Consider the following 15,007-nt stretch of genomic DNA (forward strand, 5'->3'; position numbering starts at 1 on the left):
ATAGAATGGTGGTCTGTAGGATGACTCTGGAGATCAAGAAGAGGAAGAGAGTGAGGGCAGAGCCAAGGATCAAATGGTGGAAGTTGAAAAAGGAAGACTGCAAGGTTGATTTTAGGGAGGAGGTGAGACAACCACTGGGTGGCAGTGAAGAGTTACCAGACAGCTAGGAAACTACAGCAGATGTAGTAAGGGTGACAGCAAGAAGGGTGCTTGGCGTGACATCTGGAAAGAGGAAGGAGGAAAGGGAAACCTGGTGGTGTAATGAGGAAATACAGGAGAGCATACAGAGGAAGAGGATGGCAAAGAAGAAGTGGGATAGTCAGAGACATACAGAAAGTAGACGAGAGTACAAGGAGATAAGGCGCAAGGTGAAGAGAGAGGTGGCGAAGGCTAAAGAAAAGGCGTATGATGAGTTGTATGAGAGGTTGGACAATAAGGAGGGAGAGAAGGACCTGTACCAATTGGCTAGACAGAGGGACCGAGCTGGGAAAGATGTGCAGCAGGTTAGGGTGATAAAGAATAAAGATGTAAACATACTCACAAGCGAAGAGAGTGTGTTGAGCAGATGGAAAGAGTACTTTGAGAGGCTGATGAATGAAGAGAATGAGAGAGAGAAGAGGTTGAATGATGTGGAGATAGTGAATCAGGAAGTGCAACAGATTAGCAAGGAGGAAGTAAGGACAGCTATGAAGAGGATGAAAAATTGAAAGGTCGTTGGTCAGATGACATACCTATGGAAGCATGGAGGTGTTTAGGAGAGATGGCAGTGGAGTTTTTAACCAGATTGTTTAATGGAATCTTGGAAAGTGAGAGGATGCCTGAGGAGTGGAGAAGAAGTATACCGGTGCCGATATTTAAGAATAAGGGAGATGTGCAGGACTGCAGTAACTACAGGGGAATAAAATTGATGAGCCACAGCATGAAGTAATGGGAAAGAGTAGTGGAAGCTAGGTTAAGAAGTGAGGTGATGATTAGTGAGCAGCAGTATTATTTCATGCCAAGAAAGAGCACTACAGATGCAATGTTTGCTCTGAGGATGTTGATGAAGAAGGTTAGAGAAGGCCAGAAGGAGTTGCATTGCGTCTTTGTGGACCTGGAGAAAGCATATGACAGGATGCCTTGAGAGGAGCTGTGGTATTGTAGGAGGAAGTCGAGAGTGGCAGAGAAGTACATAAGAGTTGTACAGGATATGTATGAGGGAAGTGTGACAGTGGTGAGGTCTGCGGTAGGAGTGACGGATGCATTCAAGTTGGAGGTGGGATTACATCAGGGATCGGCCCTGAGCCCTTTCTCATTTACAATGGTTATGAACAGGTTGACAGACAAGATTAGACAGGAGACCCCGTGGACTATAATGTTTGCTGATGACATTGTGATCTGTAGCGATAGTAGGGAGCAGGTTGAGGAGACCCTGGAGAGGTGGAAGAATGAAGGTCAGTAGGAACAAGACAGAATACATGTGCGTAAATGAGAGGGAGGTCAGTGGAATGGTGAGGATGCAGGGAGTAGAGTTGGTGAAGGTGGATGAGTTTAAATACTTGGGATCAACAGTACAGAGCAATGGGGATTGTGGAGGAGAGGTAAAAAAGAGTGCAGGCAGGGTGGAATGGGTGGAGAAGAGTGTCAGGAGTAATTTGTGACAGATGGGTATCAGCAAGAGTGAAAGGGAAGGTCTACAAGATGGTAGTGAGACCAGCTATGTTATATGGGTTGGAGACAGTGGCACTGACCAGAAAGCAGGAGACAGAGCTGGAGGTAGCAGAGTTAAAGATGCTAAGATTTGCACTGGGTGTGACGAGGATGGATAGGATTAGAAATGAGTACATTAGAGGGTCAGCTCAAGTTGGAAGGTTGGGAGACAAAGTCAGAGAGGCGAGATTGTGTTGGTTTGAACATGTACAAAGGAGAGACACTGGGTATATTGGAAGAAGGATGCTAAGGATAGAGCTGCCAGGGAAGAGGAAAAGAGAAAGGTCTAAGCGAAGGTTTATGGATGTGGTGAGAGAGGACATTCAGGTGATGGGTGTAACAGAACAAGATGCAGAGGACTGAAACATATGGAAGAAGATGATCCTCTGTGGCAACACCTAATGGGAGCAGCCGAAAGAAGAAAAAGAAGAAACAAACAAAATTCTTTTGACACTCACTGTAATCACTACATGCTTACGTGCCTCATGTCCTAACTGGAGCATGCCATCTAAATCACAAGGAGTTTCAGAAAATTAATTAACCAGAAAAATGTACCTTATCTCCCTTACATTATATACTTATTAGAAATATTAAGATTAAAACTTGCATTTCAGGTATCTTTAAATAGAAGTTGTCTTGACATGATCAGGTTTCTGCTATTGTTAAAAGGTTATTGTCTGAGGACAGTTATACATTTCCAGCCAATCAGTTTTGAACTCATGACAGAGGCAGTAGGAAGGCACGACAGGGACAGAAGATGATGCCCCAGATCAGACCTTGCTAAGGATAAGGATGAATGTTCAGAATATTTATTACGACTCCAAAAAACGAGGACTAGGAAATGGAAGTAGCCTAAGGAACAGGTAAAAGACAACAGGCTGGGTTCAAAAATTCCAAAATGGAACCCAGCTGAACTGAATCTAAGCCACAAACCAGAAACTGTGGTCAAAATAATTAATAGCAAAAGTCCTCAAACCAGCTTGTTTTTATTTCCCATGGTTAACATTAATCTTCATGGTAAGTACTGCAAGAACTAACTGCTGCCTACCTCCATCTTGAATAGGTGAAGTATGATGGCATAGCATGACACATGATTTCCATGTCACATGACAGGCAAAAAGAACAAACAACATGCATAACATGGCCGCAATCATCAGCAATTTTTAGAAGATCGGTGACCAAGGCAAACAATATTCCAAAATATCACTGTGGCAACATCACCATTAAAACACTAAAAAATACACAATGTTCAAAAATAAAATGGACAGTCCCTAGATGTAACCAAAGAAGTATTTATCACAAAAAGTAATAGAATATGCTGATAGTAGACAATAATGCTGACATCACATACTAAAACTTGCACACACACATACTACCCATATTTTTGCTTTTACTGCAACTCACGTATATAATTTCTGAGGACGTGCTCAGATGACACGTCCAAAGAACACTGGGAATGTGTGGCACCAATGATGTGTGCGCGTACACGTTCTGAGCGTGAAGTATAAATCATCCCTAACTTGGAAACTGGCCAAAAAAACTATCAGTCCCAAAAATACTTTTGCAAAGTCCTGATAGGGAGAGGGAAATCAGAAACCTCTGGCTGTGCAATAAAGGGCAGATAAGAAATCTATATAAAAGTAAAACAGTTATTTTCAAAAAGGTTCTGAAATTCCAAAATGCTCAAAGAGTGCAAAAAGCAAAATAAATATGCCCGAAGACAATCCAAACGCAAACAAGGTCCAAATAAAAACAAAATAGGGGTCCAAACTCCAAAAAGCAATACATCATCGAACATAAGAGAACTTAGTACACAGAGAGCAGAAAAAAATGTATACAAAGACTACCATATCTCCTCCTCCTTTATAGGGTTGGGGGCGGATCAACATTGAGACAGACGGGTGGTCCCGCCTCTTGGGGAACCACCCACAAAGCACAAGGGACATAACAGAACATGGATGCACACATGAAAACTACACAATGATGAAGAGTTATACACATCATATCTTCTTCCTCTTTTCCCACTTCTTTGTGGGGCTGATGTGCTTGATCAGCCTTCTCCAAACAGCTCAGACCTGCACCTCCTCGCCTGTCAATCCCTTTTCCTTCATATCTTCTTTTACTTTATTCATCCACCTCCACTCTGGCCTTCCTCACTTTCTTTTCTCCTGTACTTCCATTCTCATCACACTTTTGGCCACTTATTCATTGTCTGCCCTCATCACATGTCCATACCACTTCAACCTACTTTCCTGTACTTTCTTAGATATCTCTCCCACTTTTGTTGTACCTCTGATTGTTTAATTTCTCATTCTGTCCATTTTAATAACTTCACACATCCTTCTCAACATTATCATTTGTGCCATGTCTAACTTCTTCTACTGTGCTCCGTTAACTGCACATGTCTCAGCTCCATACATCATCATAATAAACATACAGAAGTTCTTTACATTAAACAAAAAAGACATAAAAAGGAAGTTAAACAGTGAATACAAAACATAAATAACCAGAACCATGACTTGTTTCATTACTGGTTTCTAGTCAGACCACTGAAGTCCTGGTATGGCTTTTTGTGATATTTTGAGGCCTGTTCACCACTTCTTGGTCATTTTGTATTGCTGCTTTACAATAGTAATAAACAGAACAATATGTGATAAATGTATGACTTTGACAAAATTAAATCAAAGTAAAAAATAATAAATAGAATTCTTCATAGGGTAAAACATATAAATATACAGAAATATTATGCATAATAATTACTAAATCAAGCTCAAAATAATTTGAAAACACCACATAATTATCACAGATAATGTTCAGTATGAAAAGTACGAGGAGCTGTTGCACAGACTTATGACCTTACAAACATTATTGCGGGCAAGGAGGACAACATATGGAGCAATAGCAGCCTTTAAAAGAAAACAATGGATCATGATGCAGTAAGAACTGGTGGTGATAGAGGTGCCATTTTTACGATGGACCCAGGACTTCTAGTAGCATTTACATACCTATATGTAATTCTGGAAAATGGCCACCAAACTAACCCTATGATGAGGTTTTAAAACCAGCACCCTGTCACAGTTTCATTGAGTCTGGTGTCATGAGGTGAGGGTTCAGAATATAAAAGACAGAGGACAGGTGATGAAATGAGGACCCTTGAATGTTGCTGTAGAATTCTTGGGCTTCACAAGCTGAATAAAAATAGGCTGCCTGGTGAAAGCTGAATAGTGCTGCTCTAGTGTTCATATGTCTGTCTGTCTGACAACAAATCTATTCTTCATCATGAGCACATCAGCAGCATGGGACATCCCTTCAGTCCTATTGTTGTTATTTGTCATAATTCAGAAAGCAACTTTTCATTTGTTATTTTGTAACCCTGCCAACCTGCCATTTACCCCTCCTCCCCCATTATCTGCAGCCCTGTATTTGTCTTCTTTAGTATGCAGCGCATTGAATAAAAACTAAGTGAAAACTGTAATCCTTTTTCTAAAAGAAGAGTCGTTGTTCACTCTCATTACCACACAAAAGAAAACTAATAATAGGCTGACCTTGCCACTCAGTTTGGTGGGAACCTCCGATTTGAAAGTCAAGGTCTTTCGGAGAGATAAGCAGCAGTGAGTTTTAATCCTTAGCACTGCTGAGTCTGAAGTCTGGTTAAGTCACAGCCTTTTTTTTTTGCAATTTGGATTTTCTTTTTTCGTGATTGTGCTTTCCCAGGCAGCTCAGGACTTTACAAATCCAGCTATTGTTTGGTCAGATGTGTCAAAGTTGATCTTAAACACATCTTATATTTTAACTGGGTTCATTTAAACACCAAATTCACATCTGTGACAAACATGACAATGTTCCTTTTATCCTTATGCCCCTACTTTATTTTTGTTCCCGTACAAACATACTGAATTGCTTCCCTTAACAATGTCATTTCTTTTGGTCTGGCATTTTCAAAATTAAGAGTGTAGCATCCCTGGGTGCAGACCTGAGATGGACACAATCCTCAGGGGAAGGCACTAACTGGAAAAGCTGGCATAAAAGCAGCTCCGCAAGTGATGTTGGAGAGGATTACAGACACAGCACAGAAGCATGGCCACCGGTAAGCCTTAAATGTGGACCCTGGCCTTGGGTTGGCTCTCAGAGACGGAAACAAGTGTGGCATACAGGTTGCCTCTGAGCCTGGGTAAGTGGAGTGAGGTGGAGCCAAGCGGCATGTGTGAGGTAGGGATGCATGGATTTACAGAACACCCAAGTAGTGTGGTGGAAGTAGCGGCTGAAGATTCCAATGGTTCTTTTAAAGGCCACTCACTAGCAATCAGTAAGGCGGCAAATTCAATACCTCCATCTCTGACATCCCCCCAGTCATTATAGTATGTTTAAAGTTTAATATTATGTTAATTTTAACATAACTCTACTGGTTTAACATTTTTAAAATGCAATATTTAATTTCCAAAACTAGGCTGATGATATTTTATGTGGATTTGAGCTTCTTGATTCTGCAGAGCTAATAATTGACAGCTCTGATTCCCAGTGAATTTTTATGTAAATCTGTGATGGTTGAAAAAAAAGCCAGTGAGATGCTTATCCGTTGATGAATTCTTATGAGTAAACTTTACGGTAAGATTGTAGAATTGCACAACGCAGATCCTGCCAGTACAGAGATAGGATTTACTCTTATGCTTGTCATTAATTTTGTGCCTTTCCTGTGGAGTTTTGGGGACTTGTTTGCAGAGTGGGTTTTTTTTTATCAAGGAATCTCTGTTACAAAGGAGAGCATTTCGTTTGGAATTTGGTTTCTTCATTATAAAAGATCATTTTTGGTTTTCATTATCAAAGACTTCTGAAATTAAACAGTGTAGGTATTGTTATTGTTAAATGTAGCATTACAATGATGCCATTTTGTTTTTGGCTGTGCCAACATTTGACAGTCCTGTTGTCAGAACGAGGCTCCTGGTCACTAGGGGGCGTGGTCTTGGAAGTTACATCATGTGATTATCATTGCCACAATGCATTATAAACCTTTGCAGTTGGTTGTTCTTTATCTATGATTGTTTGTGAATAGGATGGAGTTTACTGGTATTTCTGATTGAATTTCAGCTAGTATTTTTTGGGAGGTTTTAGAATTGGCTTTTTGACATTTCTACTTTTATTTTGTTTTGTTTCCATTGTTCCATCTCTTGACCTTTTGCTACATTTTTTTGTAGTTACTTAGTTGAACCACATTTTCATTTACCTATTTCCTTCTGTGGTACTACAATCTGATTATTTTATTTCCTTCTAGACTTTGTTTTAAGAAAGTTGAAAAATGTGACCATTTATTCTGTTTTGTAAAAGGTGATGTCATTTTGGAATGATCAAGTCTGTCATTTGCTCTACAATCCTATCCATAATCATCCAGGAATACACAACAAGTAATGTTATCGGCTTGACTTTATAAAGATCAGCATGTGCGTTCCTGCATGATCCAAGATTTCAATAAACTTAGTATTGGTGTATGACTCTTTGACTGTGTATTTTTCCTGGTCAAATACCATATATACTCACATATAAGTCGGGTCTTGAAACCTGAAAAATCGTTCAAAAAATCAGACCCCGACTTATATGCCTGTTCAAAAATGCGACACTTAAATGTTTTTAAGTCTCACATCAGTTTCTTAGACGCATTGGATATTATTGCAGCAGTGCAGTTACCAATTTCTTTTGCTACTTCAACGACTTTTAATTTAAAAACAGCTTCAAATTTTCTTCTGATTGAACACTCCATCATAGATAAGGGATGCTCTTGCGCTAAAGGTGTATGAGGGTGTGAGATACAAAAAACATAAATCAGTGCAATCGTTGCATCAGAATAGTTCGGGTATTGCCGTATGGTCACATAGGCACAATACATAGAAAAAAATAAGGCAGTGTGCTCCCTCGTTACCCTCTTAGATGGGCGTTAGCATATCATAATCTCTTGGACCAATAGCGTGAGTTTTCCTCATTCGACTTATATGACCGACATTATAAAATACCAGAAATTATACGTTAAAGTCCTGACTTATACACAGTAGAACTTATCCAAGAGTATATACGGTAACTAATATTTTCTCATATTTCAGCATTAAGACTTTTGATTTTTGGGTGGTGCAGTAGAAACAATGCTGCTTCATGCCTTGTTTTGCAATTTATAGGCACTGTCATTTTCGTACAACTTTTGTTTTAATATATATATATATATATATATATATATATATATATATATATATATATATATATATATATTAATTGCTGTGTGTTATGATATGGAGGTTTCCTCCAAGGCAATATGAGTGAAGCCTGTGAAAAGAAGCCACGGAGCAGGCTGGAATCCAACATGGTCTGCACAGCAGTGGCTCACATGACATCAGCCAGGTCCCTAAAGCAATCTGCTGGTTTCATCTGTAGCAGGCTAAACAACTAAAAACGTCCTGAAACAAAGCAAAAGTCCCACAAGTAGGAGGATGGCCACCAACCTTAGCTTATGCACAAAATGGGCAGCAAAGAATTTTTGTAAATCAAATATTTATTAAAATAATAGAAAATAAGGCACCAATGCGCAAATGAGCAAAACAAGACACAAGGGTTGCCTAAAAAGGCAATACAAAGCAAAAAAAAAATCCAAGTCACAGCCCAGAAATCAGAATCCTTAATAGAAAGCAAAAAGTAATTGAAAACCCCCCAAAAAAACAACAGCAAAAACACAATCATTTTTCACATAAATTCATTAAATGCATGATTCCCACTCCTGAGCCTTTCTAAGCCAGTTTAAATAGTTGCAGGGATGCCACAGTAATGGTGATAACTGGGAGGTCCCTCTTCTTGGAGCACAAAAGAGAACATGGAACATAACTACATTTAAGAGACAATAATTCTATAATAAACATAAAAGAAAACACATAATTACTCAAAAACAACAAAAATAGAAATAAAACACAGAGACAAGTTAAAACATAACATTATGTTAGGACTTCCACATTATTGAATATTGTGAATAATTTTAGTTGCATCTTAAAGCATTATTGCTAGGGTTTGTGGGTTTTTGGATTTCTGGCTGTGTGTTTTTGACTTCATCTTTTGTTTTGTTGATTGGGAAGTAATCTGGCTTGACAATATTTGACCTTATCTATATTTCACAGCTCTGATTAAGGGCCAGCGAGTTTGTCTTGATGTAAAGTTTACTCTCCCCAGTTTTGTCCCTTGTCTGTTTTATGATTATGTTTCATCTCTTGGACCTTGTACTTCATTAACATGACTACTGCGGCTTTGTATCAGTACACAATTGCTGTTATGTCTCTGTTGTTTGTTTACCATTTATTACGTATTTTTATTACTTGAATATCCTCCTATAGGGTTTAAGTTCCAGGAATTAATATCCATCGTAAGGTTAATTTTACTCAATGTAGTTGAATAATTATAAGTTTATTTAAACTATAGGTGTCACCATAATATTTATTATTGGTGCCGTCATTTTGTGTTAACTGTCATTAAGATGCATCGTGCTGTTGCCAGGGGCAGGTCCTTGGAGGTTGTGACCTCTGATCATTACGACATGACTAGATAAAAGGTTAGCATTTCCCTATCTGAGTTTGTGTATAGGGTTGTGCCAGACACAGCAAGCATGTAGCATGAGGCAGGAGCAATCCTTGAATGGGGCGGCAGCTCATTACTACTGCCGCGCCACCGTGCCCACATGTTTAATTATTAACAGTATACATTATTTAAATGAAGTTAAAAATGTATCTGTATAATGTAATATACATACTTTACTGCATTTCATCTTAAAAATTATACCAAAAGCTCCAAGAAGATATCACTTTTGGAATCGAAATTGACTCAAATACTCGCTTCCCTCTGTTAAACTGAATTGAATTCCTTTATTGTTATTGTATGGTACAATGAGATTCAATGTGCAAATCCTCCATTAACTTATTTTCCTCTAAAATGATTAAATAACAATATAATAATAATACAATAAAAAAAACAATGAAAAATATAGAATATTAAAGCATAAGTACAATATACATGTACATATAGTGCAGATAGTGCAAATGGTTCATAAAGTGGCTCAGGATGTACAATGTTACTGTATAAATATTACAAACTGTAGAGCAAGTTTACAGTGAGGTAATTGTTCTTATAAGTACAAACAGTTCTACCGGGAACACTTGATGGACTGATTGAGTGCGTTTAGAGCTCGTGGGATGAAATTGTTTCTGAACTGCGAGGTCCCTACAGGGAAGGCTCTGAAGCATTTGCCATATAGAAGAAGTTCAAATAGGCTGTACGCATGGCTGAGGCAGCATGTGCTATATGCTGTATCCTCTTTCCAATCAGCTGCTGTAGAGCTGTAATTCCACACTCAGATACAGTGGCTTAAAATGCTCTGAGTGGTATTTAGAATAGTTTGGCCATTCTGTGGACCTTTACATTGTTACAGGTTGATTACAGTCAGATGTCTTAAACTAATAAACGATATGCAGTTAATTTCAGTGTATTTCATAAAGATGCATAAGAATGTGAATCTAAAAAATAAAGTGAAACCACACAGGAACAGTAGCACTGCTTTAATGCTGGATGCCACCAGTTGCAAAACCGAGCTGAAAACTTGCATACACAAGGGAGGGTGCTGCTGTGAGAATGTGCATGGCTTTATGCCAAGTTAAGTTTTTATACATCACGGTGTGAGCATGGCATAAGGCCCCTGGTCTCACTCCATAACAAACATAACAGCACTGATGTGTCTGTTTTTGATCTACATAGGCATTCTTCCACAGAGTTTGAAGAGAGAGAGAGAGAGAGAGAGAGGTTAGCAGCATGCATTGCTGCACCCACCACATGACAAACCAACTCAGGATCCCAGATTAGGACATGAGTGCAGCCATGCAATGGGTGACATCTCAGGACCACACTAGTTCAGATGGAATGGAACCATTGTGAGGTTTTTTATGGTGGCTGGAGTGCCAATTCTGCCACCAACCTCCAGGTTTTACCCTACAGGTTGGAGGGCCTCCATGCAGAGTCTGAAGAACACTTTTCAAAAAATACAGAAGAAGCTAAACTCGGTGGCTTAGATTACACATTTCTCCAGCAATAAAATACTGAATAAGTATCTTCTCTAATGGTCTGCTTTTCACCAATCATGACCCCCATATATGAATCTAGATTTTTCTTTTTTTTCCTTTTCAGTCACACACCTGGTAAAAGTTATGCAGCTAAAAAGGTGGATCACTAACCTTCCATTCTGTTTTTTCTATTTCTTTATCTAGTTGGGGTTTTTTTTGCAGCCCTTTACTAACTCTCCTGTAATATGTTATAACACAAGTACTTGATTTGCAAGCCTATTACACTTCACTGACCAAACTGAATCTAAAAATAACCAAAATATTTAGTGTTTGAGTTACAGTAGCTAGCCAATCTTCAGTCTGTAGTAGGAATGTGAGAATGATTACCAAGGTCTGATCCTGTCTAGGAGATGTTGCATGGCTGGTGCTAAGGATGAACCCAGTCTTCATTACACTGCTGTCAGAAGAAAGTACACCCTTCACCAAGGATACCGAATTTTCAGTCTAGTCCACAAATCATTATGACAATATTTTCAGAAAGGAAACATGGACAATATAAAAAATGGCTTACCTTGGCAGAATGTAAACACCACAAAGCCATTAAATTAAAAAACTTCTGTTATCGGCAAAAAATGACTTCTAATTAAACATTTAGTTTGGATCAAAATCCAGTAATTACTGCGACTCTCCAGGATTGAACTTGAGCATCCTAGCGATAAATTATTATTTTTGAAGCAAAAAATATTATTCCTCTCATTACTGTATTTTAAAAAGATTGCTTAGCTTCTACAACATTCCTTGTGTTTTGCTATGAATGTTTATTGTCTGAATTAATCAGCAACAAGTACACATCTACACCAATCAGCCACAACATTAAAACCACTGACAGGTGACGTGAATAACATTGATTATCTCATTACAATGGTACCGGACAAGGGGTGGAATATATTAGGTATCAAATGAACAGTCAGTTCTTGAAGGTGATGTGCTGCAAGTAGGAAAAATGGGCAAAGTTAAGGATCTGACAAAAGCCAGATTGTGATGGTCAGACGACTGGGTCAGAACATCTTCAAAACAGCAGGTCTTGAGGTGTTTTCATAGAATGCAGTGGTTAGTACTGTCATACATGTGTGTATGAGAGGCAGCTAAAGGGCCTAAATGAGGGCAATTCCACACCAGACCAGGGGGTGGCAAGGTGTACTGATCCTTTCTCTCTTTCCACTGCAGACTATTTATGTGAAATTCAGCCTGGCCCTGTATATGTCACTTCCGACGACATCACTTCTGGTTCCGGGGCCAATTACATTGGTCCCAGTCCCACTGATGTCACTTCATCTGCTTTCCCTTAAAACCACCATCTTTACCTCAGCAATTCTGTTCTGTTCTGGACTCAAACTACTTTCAACAATTTTGCAGCCAGGAAATATTATGTGGGTGGTTGCCCCAAACCTTTTTGTGGCTCCTTGTCTATTCACTTATGACAGTACCTACCAAAAGTGGTCCAAGGAAGGACAACCAATGGCCTGGCAAAAGGGTCACAGTGTCCAAGGCTTATTGAAGCATACTTAAAGCGAAGGCTAGCCCATCTGGTCCAATCCTACAAAACAGCTACTCTGGCACAAATTGCAGAAAAGCTTATCGTTAGCCACGAGAGAAAGGGGTTACAACACACAGTGCATTACATCTTGCTGTGTATGGGGCTGCATAGCCACAGAGGGGTTAGAGTCCCCATGCTGACTCCTGTCCTCTGCCAAAAATGGCTAAAATGAACTTGTGAGCTGAACTGGACCATGGAGCAATGGAAGAAGGAGGCCTGGTCTGATGAATCATATTTTCATGTGAATGGTCATATGCATATGTGTTGTTTACTTGGGGAAGAGGTGACAGCAGGGTGTACATTGGGAAGGAGGCAAGCCAGTAGGGTCAGTGTGATGATCTGGGCAATGTTCTGCTGGGAAACCTTAGGTCCTGACATTCATGTGGAACTCATTTTGACATGTACCACCTAACTAAAGATTGTTGCAGACCATGTGCACCCCTTCATAGCAATGGTAGTCCATAGTTCAATATGATAGTGTGCCATTCCACACTGCAACAATTGTTCAAGAAGGGTTTGAGGGACATGACAAAGAATTCAGGGAGTTGACTTGGCTCCTAAGATGTGCTAAAAAATAAGTCTGATCCATGGAGGTCCCTCCTTGCAGCTTACAACACTTGAAGGACCTGCTGCTAGCGTCTTGGTGCCAGATACCACAGATCAACTTCAGAGCTCTTCTGGAGTCCATACATTGATGCGTCAAAGCTGTTTTGGTGGTATGAGGGTGACCTACAGAATATTATGCAGGTGGTTTTAATGTTGTGGCTGATAACTGTAAATAGTTTCATATTCCACATAAACTGTGGAGCAGTAAAGTGTGAGATGTAGCAACATAAAAATCACTGTGTGTAAAATCAGTCTAAGCAAGGCATCTCCCTTATTGGTAATTAAGCGTGTACCAGTTATTGTGACAATGGCTTTAATTCTTTAATCACAATAAGCTCTGCAGTGTGTACTAAAATAAGTGTGGCCTCTAACCCATCACGAAAGCAGTGAGCTGATTTTGCTTATTTCAAAGGTGTCATTTTACTGTTATCTATTTGCACATTGAAGCTTTCCATCTTCACCTTGGCCTGCTTGAGTGTTTGATTGAAGTCTAGTGTCCCCCTAGAGTCTTTACACATCACTAACACTTCATGTATATTTTGGAGTAGTTTGGGTTTGCAGTTGTAATTTTTTTTCTTTTTACTAGGTCCAGGTTCATGGCTAACTTATTGCCAAAATACATGCCATGAATGTTGAAAGCTAAGCTGCAGACACATTACACTGAAAAAAAATAGGAGCCAATATAGAATATCTTGGTTGTTTGAAAAATAATGCTAAAATATTGGTTTTATTCAAATGAACAAAATATGCAACTTCTGGACAAAAAATAATTGGTGATCAAGTATGCTGTCATATCTGACTCTGGCTATACACACTATTGTAATGTCCACTGACCGGACCTGAAAAATCCTCTGCTAAGCTGTCTGCTGACTTTTATAATGGGACAGAAGTATCTGAAGAAGTTGACCCATAAGATCCATCAGCCTTTAATTGTAGTGCTTGGTGACTCCTGGAAGGGATCCTGGTATGGATCAACTCATGAACATGGGGAGCAAGCGATATGGCACCTCTGGCCCCATTTTGGTGGACCTGGAAGTGGAGAGTGATTGTTGGGTTATAGGAAGAGGACCTAGAAATAGAGGGGTGGCAGTGGAGCCATTAGCCGCAAGCATTGCCTGTGTACTTTTCCATTCCTCTTCCCTACTTTGGGGTCACTTCAGTATATTTCCCTTTAAGGTCAGTACTAGGTTGGATGTTGGGCATTTCATTGTAGTTTTATTTTTGACAGCTTCTGCAAGATGAAATGCACTATGACTCTATGAAAGTCATGCCATGGTGTTGATATTTGTTTGAATTAGCAAACATCCATCCATCCATCCATTTTCCAACATAATTTACAAAATTTAAAGCCCTTCATCAAAGTATTGGGTGAACAATGAGTTTACTAAAAATCTAAATTACATTCTCTAGAATAAATCAGGTCATCCATGGGGCTGGATGATTAACAATAAAATATCCACAATCCAATCTATTTTTTAAATCTGATTTTCTCTAATTAAAAGAAACCTACTACTTGTTTCCTAGATTCGGTGCCAACAAAACAAGTAAAAAGCGCAACGGATGTTCTTGCAGTGCCTGTTCTTAGCAGTATCAATAGTTTATTATTGCATGGCACAATACCTGATGCACTAAAAGTGTCATTCATCAAACCATTACTTAAAAAGTCAGACCTAGAGCTACACATACTTAATAACTATAGACCCATTTCAAATTTACCCTTTCTCAAAATACTTGAAAAAGCAGTCTGCAATCAGCTTCAGTCGCACCTTATGCATCACAATTTTTTTTTTTAGAAATTCCAGTCTGGTTTCCGAACTGGTCATAGTACAGAAATGGCACTAACACGGGTTGTAAATGACATTCTCATATTCCCTGATGAAGGAAATTCCAGTGTAATTACGTTGTTAGACTTAGGCGCATCGTTTGACACCATCGACCATTCTATTTTACTTCTGAGGCTGGAAAATGATATTGGGCTTACAGGCACTGTGCTCTCCTGGTTTAGTTCTCATTTATCAAATCGATTCCAGTATGTACAGAAACA

The sequence above is a fragment of the Erpetoichthys calabaricus genome, chromosome 8 (genome assembly GCF_900747795.2).
Source record: "Erpetoichthys calabaricus chromosome 8, fErpCal1.3, whole genome shotgun sequence".
NCBI lineage: Eukaryota > Metazoa > Chordata > Cladistia > Polypteriformes > Polypteridae > Erpetoichthys > Erpetoichthys calabaricus.